Source organism: Rhincodon typus, chromosome 7 (genome assembly GCF_021869965.1).
Source record: "Rhincodon typus isolate 14 chromosome 7, sRhiTyp1.1, whole genome shotgun sequence".
NCBI lineage: Eukaryota > Metazoa > Chordata > Chondrichthyes > Orectolobiformes > Rhincodontidae > Rhincodon > Rhincodon typus.
The window spans coordinates 32,822,874-32,833,033 of NC_063338.1; the positions used below are offsets into that span (position 1 = coordinate 32,822,874).

The 10,160-nt window shown below is 46.6% G+C and overlaps 1 protein-coding gene across 11 annotated transcripts in view; it reads right to left on the reverse strand.

The window, feature by feature from the left end:
- Window positions 1–10,127, reverse strand: part of pms1 (PMS1 homolog 1, mismatch repair system component) — a 101,720-nt gene extending 91,593 nt beyond the window's left edge. For 4 of the 11 annotated variants that reach the window (XM_048599113.1, XM_048599116.1, XM_048599107.1 and 1 more), the window contains exon 1: window positions 10,045–10,127. The gene's annotated coding sequence lies outside the window, so the exon portion shown is untranslated. Of the gene's footprint in view, window positions 1–2,295; window positions 2,375–2,495; window positions 2,636–5,310; window positions 5,401–9,925 lie in introns of those variants that run through there. The other 7 variants (XM_048599108.1, XM_048599114.1, XM_048599109.1 and 4 more) reach the window with 7 other exon arrangements.
- Between the last annotated feature and the right edge of the window lie 33 nt (window positions 10,128–10,160).

The window sequence follows — 10,160 nt, forward strand, 5'->3', positions numbered from 1 at the left end:
AAACTTTTAGAGACCAAAACATTTCTAGCATGAAAATTTTCTAATAGTAGAAAAACAGAAGTCTGCAACTTAAAGAACATTCAGTGACTAGTGGTGTGCCTCAGGGATCGGTGTTGGGACCGCAATTATTTACAATTTATATAGATGACTTGGAGCTGGGGACCACGTGTAGGGTGTCAAAGTTTGCAGATGACACTAAGATGAGTGGCAAAGCAAAGTGTGCAGAGGACTGTGAAACTTTGCAGAGGAACATAGATACATTGAGTGAGTGGGCAAAGGTCTGGCAGATGGAATACAATGTAAATAAATGTGAAGTCATACATTTTGGTAGGAGTAGTAGTAAAAAGGATTATTACTTGAATGGTAAAAAGTTGCAGCATGCTGCTATGCAGAGGGACCTGGGTGACCTTGTGCATGAATCACAGAAGGTAGGTCTGCAGGTACAACAAGTAATTAGGAAGGCAAATGGAATTTTGTCCTTCATTGCTAAAGGGATTGAAATAAAAAGCAGAGAGGTTATGTTGCAGCTGTACAAGGTGCTGGTGAAGCCACACCTAGAGTAACTGTGTGCAGTTTTGGTCTCCTTACTTGAGAAAGGATGTACTGGCACTGGAGTGGGTGCAATGGAGGTTCACTAGGTTGATTCCGGAGTTGAGGGGGTTGGCTTATGAGGAGAGACTGAGTAGATTGGGATTATATTCATTGGAATTCAGAAGATTGAGGGGGGATCTTATAGAAACATATAAAATTATGAAGGGAATAGATAAGATAGAAGTAGAGAGGATATTTCCACTAGCAGGTGAAGCTAGGACAAGAGGGCATAGCCTCAAGATTAGAGGGAGCAGATTTAGGACTGAACCGAGAAAGAATTTCTTCACCCAGAGGGTTGTAAATCTGTGGAATTCCTTGCCCAGTGAAGTAGTTGACGCTACTTCAGTAAACGCTTTTAAAAAAAAGGTAGATTTTTTTTGAACAATAAAGGAATTAAGGGATACGGTGAGAACGCGGGTAAGTGGATCTGAGTCCACGAAAGGATCAGCCATGATCTTATTGAATGGCGGAGCAGGCTCGAAGGGCCAGACGGCCTACTCCTGCTCCTCGTTCTTGTGTTCTTAAGAAATTGTGAAACAAGACCAACAAGTGAAACGGCATTCTAGTGCCAAAATAAAGTACTGTTGTTTCTAGTTAATTAATGCAGTTAAAAACTGAAGTGTGATCTTGGGTTCCAAACGATTCTGTCAAAACCGTATTTATCAGTATAAGCTTGCACTATTATTGACAGTACCTTAAAATAAAGCCAAACAAAAAAAAAGTGTCCTTCAGCATTTTTGGGGATCATAGCAGACGCTCATTTCATTAACTTATACGAATAACTTTTTCTCAAGGTGTGAAACCAGCTAAATAATTTAAGAATTATCTAACACAATAATTACTTCAACACAAATTCAAGGTGTAAGTCTCATTAATGGCTTTCTTATGCGGGTAACTAAGCACCTTTACTACGCAAATCAATAACTTTAAATGCTGACATTTACATCTAAATTTACATCTTGCATTTAATGGAGGAAGTCTATCCTATGGCTGTAAATTTTGCCATAGCTCCTACAGCTGTGTGCCCAGTCCATGGGAAGCCAAAATATCCTCGCATAGCAGCTGTACAGAAGATCCCTCCCACAGCCTGCTGGACAGACTCCACCCTTCCTTACTGAGCCTATGTACCTTTAGGTATAACGAGCAGAACATTTAGCTTCTCGAGCCTCCTATGCCATTGAATTAAAATTATAGATGATCTAATTGTGACTTCAATTCTATTCTTTTCCATCCTCCTTTACAATTTCTGATTCCCAAATATAATAGAGGGACCAATAAAAAAGGGGCATGATTTTAAGGTAAGGAGCAGGTGATTTAGACAGGTTTTGAAGAAACATTTCTTCTCTCAGAGGGTTGTGGGCATGTGGAATTCACTGCCTGAAAAGATGGTAGAGGTAGGAACCCTCAAGACATTCAAGAAGTCCTTAGAAGAGCGTTTCAAATGCCCTGACATACAAGACTACAGTCCAAGTACTTGAAAACAGGATTAAAATAGATGATGTTTGATGGCCGGCATTGACTCAATGGGCCGAAAGTCCTCCTTATGCGCTGCAAAAACTCTATGATTCTCTGAGATTATACAAACTTATTTCTATTTGTGTTGTCAACTCTTCTGTTTTGACACAAATGCTACATGAATTCAATACAGGGCATTTAGTTGCACTTTGTGATTTTTGCAACATTTAATCTTATCTACTGGTGTACCTTGTGTTTGCACGTTCTCTCGCTTCTTGCTACACATTAATCATCACTTTCCTCACTGCTGCTGGAAGGAAATGAGCCTGGAAAGACACTGCACTTCCTCCATCACCTGCCAGACACAATCTGTGAGAACTCCCAGATCTTGCCAGTGCATTTAGCATTAAGTTCCAGTCACAAACGCCTCGCAGACTTTCAGCACCTACCATATAAACTCTGGGCTCACTCTCGGCACCTGCTGGTACCTGATGGACACATTCCAGCTCACACTCCGCTCCTGCCAGATATAGCCTGGGATCACCCCCAGAACACGCCAAATACACTCCAGGATCTCACCCAGTACCTGCTGAGCACAAAACATGTTGGACACACTTTGGGATCACTCCTGATGTGCTCCAGCTTCACCCCCTAACACCCGATAACCCAGATTGTGTCTAACTCCAACTAGCTACCAGAAATACTTCATAATCATTCTTGGTACCTGCTAGACACACTCCAGGATCATTCCCAGTATATACCGGAGACACTCCATGCTCACTTGCACTCCTGATGGACACATTCCAAGATTATTCCCAGTACATGCTGGATACATTCCGGGTTCACTCCCAATTCCCAATGTACAGACTCCAACTGCACTCCCAGTAGCCACCAGATTCTCACTGAGGATATGCTCCTAGATCATTCCCTTTATGTGCCAGACCCACTCCAGGCCCACTCCCAGCACCTGACGAACATACTCTAGAACATAGAACATAACAGCGCAGTACAGGCCCTTCGGCCCTCGATGTTGCGCCGACCTGTGAAACCAATCTGAAGCCCATCTAACCTACACTATTCCATTATCATCCATATGTTTATCCAATGACCATTTAAATGCCCTTAAAGTGGGCGAGTCTACTATTTTTGCAGGCAGGGCATTCCACGCCCTTACTACTCTCTGAGTAAAGAACCTACCTCTGACATCTGTCCTATATCTATCACCCCTCAATTTAAAGCTATGTCCCCTCGTGCTAGCCATCACCATCTGAGGAAAAAGGCTCCCACTGTCCACCCTATCTAATCCTCTGATCATCTTGTATGTCTCTATCAAGTCACCTCTTAACCTTCTTCTCTCTAACGAAAACTGCCTCAAAACCCTCAGCCTTTCCTCATAAGACCTTCCCTCCATACCAGGCAACATCCTGGTAAATCTCCTCTGCACCCTTTCCAATGCTTCCACATCCTTCCTATAATGCGGTGACCAGAACTGTACACAATACTCCAAGTGCGGCCGCACCAGAGTTTTGTACAGCTGCAACATGACCTCATGGCTCCGAAACTCAATCCCTCTACCAATAAAACCTAACATACTGTACGCCTTCTTAACAACGCTATCAACCTGGGTGGCAACTTTCAGTGATCTATGCACATGGACACCGAGATCTTTCTGCTCATCCACACTATCAAGAATCTTACCATTAGCCCAGTACTCTGTATTCCTGTTATTCCTTCCAAAGTGAATCACCTCACACTTTTCCGCATTAAACTCCATTTGCCACCTCTCAGCCCAGCTCTGCAGCTTAGCTATGTCCCTCTGTAACCTGCAACATCCTTCCGCACTATCCACAACTCCACCGACTTTGGTGTCATCCGCAAATTTACTAACCCATCCTTCTACGCCCTCATCCAGGTCATTTATAAAAATGACAAACAGCAGTGGCCCCAAAACAGATCCTTGAGGTACACCACTAGTAACTGAACTCCAGGATGAACATTTCCCATCAACCACCACCCTCTGTCTTCTTACAGCTAGCCAATTTCTGATCCAAACTGCTAAATCACCCTCAATCCCATACCTCCGTATTTTCTGCAATAGCCTACCATGGGGAACCTTATCAAACGCTTTACTGAAATCCAAATACACCACATCAACCGCTTTACCCTCATCCACCTGTTTGGTCACCTTCTCGAAGAACTCAATAAGGTTTGTGAGGCACGACCTACCCTTCACAAAACCGTGTTGACTATCCCTAATCCAATTATTCCTTTCTAGATGATTATAAATCCTATCTCTTATAATCCTTTCCAACACTTTACCCACAACCGAAGTAAGGCTCACTGGTCTATAATTACCAGGGTTATCTCTACTCCCCTTCTTGAACAAGGGGACAACATTTGCTAGTCTCCAGTCTTCTGGCACTATTCCTGAAGACAATGACGACATAAAGATCAAAGCCAAAGGCTCTGCAATCTCCTCTCTAGCTTCCCAGAGAATCCTAGGATAAATCCCATCCGGCCCAGGGGACTTATCTATTTTCACACCTTCCAGAATTGCTAACACCTCCTCCTTATGAACCTCAATCCCGTCTAGTCTAATAGACTGTATCTCAGTATTCTCCTCGACTACATTGTCTTTTTCCTGTGTGAATACTGACGAAAAATATTCATTTAGCACCTCTCCTATCTCTTCGGACTCCACGCACAACTTCCCACTACTGTCCTTGACCGGCTCACTTGCAGCACCTGACAGACACACTCCAGGTTCACACTCAACACTCAATCTAGACATTCTCTGGGCACGCTCAGAGTATCTACTGAACATTTCTTGGAGCTCGCTCCTAGTGCCTGACGGATAGGCTGTGGGCCCACTCCCTGCATGGGTCAAGGATGTTCTCCAGCTCATTCTTTGACCTGGACAGACACACTCAGTTCAATCCCAGTCCCTGATGGGCACACTGTGGGCTTACCATCAGTGCCAGCTGGACACAGTCCGGGCTCACCCCACGTGCCTGCAAGGCAAAGATCTGGCTCACTTATAAAATATGCCAGATACACGATAGGATCACTCCTAGTGCCTGACAGACACACTGCTGAATCAGTCCCAGTGGATGCCAGAGACACTCCATGCTCATTTCCAATCCCGTATCACGTTCTGGGATCATTGCAGTACATGTTGGACACTCTCCTGTGCTCATTCCCAGCCCCAAATGGACACGCTCCCCAGCTCGCTCCCTACCCTCGATGGACATGTTTTGAGCTCACTCTCGGTATCAGCAGGTTATCTCTTGGAGCTCACTCCCGGTCCCTGATGGATAGGCTCCAGGTTGACTCCCGACCGCAAACAAATTGCTCTCCAGCTTCATTACCAGTACTTGCTGAATGCTCTCCCGGATTAACGCATACCCCACACACATTCCGGGTTCACTCTGAGTTCCTGAAGGACATGCTCTGTGTTGCTCTCGCCGCTCTCGGTCTCTGTCGGACACACTCCAGGTCACTGCCGGACGTACCATAGGTGCACTCCAAGTCCCTGCCAGAAACACAGCAGGGTCAGCGAAATACCCAGTGGACACACTCCAGTTTCATTGCCAGTATCCAGCAAACACACTCCGGGCTCACTCTCAGACCTGAGGTCCAGGTTCCATGTTCGTTCCCAGTCCATGACAGACACAAACCAGGTTCACTCCCAACACGTCAGATATTCCCACTCTGGGTTAACTCACAGTCACTTATGGTCAGACTCTGAGGAAGGGTCACCAGACCCGAAACGTTAACTCTGAGTTTTCCTCACAGATGCTGCCAGACCCGCTGAGCTTTTCCAGCAACTTCTGTTTTTGTTCCAGACATTCTCAGAACTGACCCCCAGACCAACATGGACACACTTAGGCTCACTCCCAGTCCCTCGTGGACACACTCCAGGTTCACTGCAAATATCTGCCTGACATAACGTAGGAAATACTCCCGGTGCTTGCAGGGCACACTCTAATCGTGCATAGTCACAAACAGGCACATTCCAAGTTCACTCCCGGACCCAGATCGACATACTTCAGGTTCACTCCAAGCACCTGGACACGCACTGGGGTCTCCCCCAGTAGCTGATGGATGCTTTACAGGCATCTGTCACAATCAGATAAATGCACACCAAGTTCACTTGCCATGCCAGACATGACCCATGCTAACTGATTTCTTATGGCCACACTTCTGCTTCATTCCCAGTTCCTGATAGAGGAACTCTGGGTTAACTCTCAGTCACTAATGGTCACACTCTGGGTTCACTTCTCGTATAAACAGGATATTGCTCGGGTCTCATGTCAAACCTCCAAAAGACACACTCCGGGGCTCACTCCCAAACCCTGATGAACACACATTGGGCTCACTCCTGGTCCCTGACGGATAGGCTCCGAGTTCACTCCCAAAAGCTGACAAGTTTTTCCCCAGGTTCATTACCAGGGCCCAGTCTCAGGGAACAACATGTAACCAAATAGACACATTGATGGTACACTCCAGATTCCTTATGGACACACTACGTTCACACCTCACCGCTCTCAGTCACAGTGCCATGCCGGATACACTCCAGGTCAACACCCAGTCTCTGCTGGATGTACTCTTGGCTCACTCCCAGACCCTGCCATACATGCAGCGGGCACATTTCCAATATCCAGTGAACACACTCCAACATCCTGACAGGACCTGGCAGACATGCTCTGGGCTCACTCTCAAATGTGATGGATACGTTCCAGGTTCTCTCTGAGCACCCGAGGTGCAGGTTCTATGTTTATTCCTGGTCCACGACAGACACTACACAGAAAACCAAAAAAAAAATGCTGGAGCTCTGATGAAGAGTCATCTAGACTCAAAACATTAGCTTGAGAGTCATCTAGACTCAAAACATTAGCTTGCTCTCTCTCCATGGACGCTGCCTGACCCACTATGATGTCCAGCATTTTTTGTTTTCAGTACAGATTCCAGCATCTGCAGTAATTTGCCCCTACAGAGACAAATGGATTCACTCCCAGTACAAGCCAGATGTTCACAGGACTCACTCCCGTACAGGATGGACACACTTAGGCTCATGTCCACTGGGGATTGGCAATGTTCCAGATTTAATGCAAATAAATGCCTGACATAACTTAGGCCACATTCCAGGTGCCTGCGGGACATACAGATCATGTGGTGGTCACTGCTTGACACGCTCCGGCTGCACTCCCAGACCCAGATCAACACGCTCTGCGTTCATTCCAAGCACCTGATGGATGCATTCTGGGCTGGCTCCTAGTATCTGATTGATGTTCTCCAGGCATCAGCCCTGATCAAGATAAATACACTCTAGGCTAACTCACCATCCACGCTGGACACTCTCTGGGTTCACTCCTGTTACCCGGCAGACATAACTCCGGATTCAGTCGCAACACCTGATGGATACACCCTAGGTCCACTCCTGGTATCTAAAGGATGTTGCTCTGGGACTCGCTCCCAGCCCCTCATGGGCACACTCCGTGGCTCCTCCTGGTTATCAGCAGGTTATCTCTTGGAACTTATTACCAATCCCTGAAGGATAGGCTCTTGGTTCATTCCCAACGACTGACAAGATGTTCTCCAAGGTCAACCCCTGACCCAGATAGGCACATTTCGGGTTCACTCTGAGTTCCTGGTGAATGTACTCCGTGTTCACTCCCATTATCTATCAGTCACCTTGCCAAGCTCAGTCACAGTCCGTGCTCGACCCACTCCAGGTTGACTTCCAGTCCCTGCCAAACACGCACCTAGCTCATTCCCAATACCCGGTGAACACTCTCCAGCTTCTCTGCCAATACCCGGTGAACATGTTCCAGGCTCACTCTCAGCACCTGCTGGATATGTTCCAGGTTCTCCCTAGGCACCCAAGGTCCAGGTTCCATGTTTATTCCCAGTCCACAACACACACAAACCAGGTTCACTCCCAATACTAGCCAGATGTTCTCTTGATGAGGGCAGAGGAGTAGACATTGTTTACTTGGATTTTAGTAAAGCTTTTGACAAGGTTCCACATGGCAGACTAATTGGTAAAGTTAGGTCAAATGGGATTCAGGGTGAGCTTGCCAATTGGATACATAATTGACTTAACAGCAGGAGACAGAGTGGTGGTGGAGGGTTGCTTTTTGGACTGGAGGACTGTCACCAGCAGGGATCGGTTGTAGGTCCTCTTTTATTTGTCATTTACATAAGTGATTTGGATGAGAATACAGCAGGCATAGAACATAACAGCGCAGTACAGGCCCTTCGGCCCTCGATGTTGCGCCGACCTGTGAAACCAATCTGAAGCCCATCTAACCTACACTATTCCATTATCATCCATATGTTTATCCAATGACCATTTAAATGCCCTTAAAGTGGGCGAGACTACTACTGTTGCAGGCAGGGCATTCCACGCCCTTACTACTCTCTGAGTAAAGAACCTACCTCTGACATCTGTCCTATATCTATCACCCCTCAATTTAAAGCTATGTCCCCTCGTGCTAGCCATCACCATCCGAGGAAAAAGGCTCTCACTGTCCACCCTATCTAATCCTCTGATCATCTTGTATGTCTCTACTAAGTCACTTCTTAACCTTCTTCTCTCTAACGAAAACTGCCTCAAGTCCCTCAGCCTTTCCTCATAAGACCTTCCTTCCATACCAGGCAACATCCTGGTAAATCTCCTCTGCACCCTTTCCAATGCTTCCACATCCTTCCTATAATGCGGCGACCAGAACTGTACGCAATACGCCAAGTGCAGCCGCACCAGAGTTTTGTACAGCTGCAACATGACCTCATGGCTACAAAACTCAATCCCTCTACCAACAAATACTGATTAGTAAGTTTACATACGACACCAAAATTAGTGGCATAGTAGACAATGAAGAAGGTTTTCTAAGATTACAGTGGGATCTTGATCAAATGGGTCAATGTGCTGAAAATGGCAGGTGAAGTTCAATCTGGATAAACGCGAGGTATTTAGTACAACAAACAAGGGTAGGGCTTATACAATTAATGGTAGGGCCTTGGGTGGTGTTGTAGAACTGAGGGACCTAGGGGTTGAGGTATATAATGCTTTGAAGTTTGAGTCACATATAGACATGGTGGTTCAAAAGGCATTTAGCGCACTTGCCTTCATTGCTTATTCCTTTGAGTACAGGAGTTGGGAATCATGTTGAGGTTGTACAGGACCTCAGTTATAGGAAGGGTATTATTAAGCTGGAGAGGGCTCAGAAGAGATTTACCACAGTATTGCCAGGTATAGAATGTTGGAGTTATAAAGAAAGGCTGGATAGACTGGGACTTTTATCACTGCAACATAGGAGTTTGAGAGGCGACCTGATAGTAGTTTATAAAATAATGAGAGGTATAGATAGAATTAATGATAGTTGCCTTTTTACCCTGGGATGAGGAATTTCAAGACGGTGGTGGGGGGGGAACATTTTTAAGGTGAGTGGAGAGAGATTTTAAAAAAGACATGGGGGCAATTTTGGTTTACACAGAGGGTGGTTCGCGAGTGGAATGAACTTCCTGAGGAAGTTGTGCATGCGGATACAATTACAATGTTTAAAAGACATTTGGATAGGTATATGAATAGGAAAGATTTGGATGGATATGGGCCAGGAGCAGGCAGGCGGGACTAGTTTTGTTTGGGATTATGTTCGGCATGGACTGGTTGGACCGTGCTGTATGACGCTATGACTCACTCCCAGACCTGGATGGACACACTTAGGCTCACTCCCGGTCCCAAGTGGACATGCTCACGGTTCACTGCAAATAACCGTCTGACATAATTTAGGATATATTCCAGGTGCCTGCGGGGGGGCATGTTCCAGGTTCACTCTTGTTACATGGTGTATTCACTCCAGACTTATTCCGTTACCTGGTAGGTTCGCTCCGGGTACCGGGCGGACACTCACTCCCCCCCCCCCCGGCCCCCCCCGGGCCCCGGGCGGACCCCCCCCCCCCCCCCCGGGCTCGCTCCGGGTACCGGGCGGATACCTGCTGCTGGAATCCGCTCGTCGCGCGCCTCCTTCGTTGGAGGAAGCCCCGCCCCCCAGCTCCAATAAGACGGTCACTGATTGGATGCCCCTGGCGGTCATATCTGTCAGTCAAGT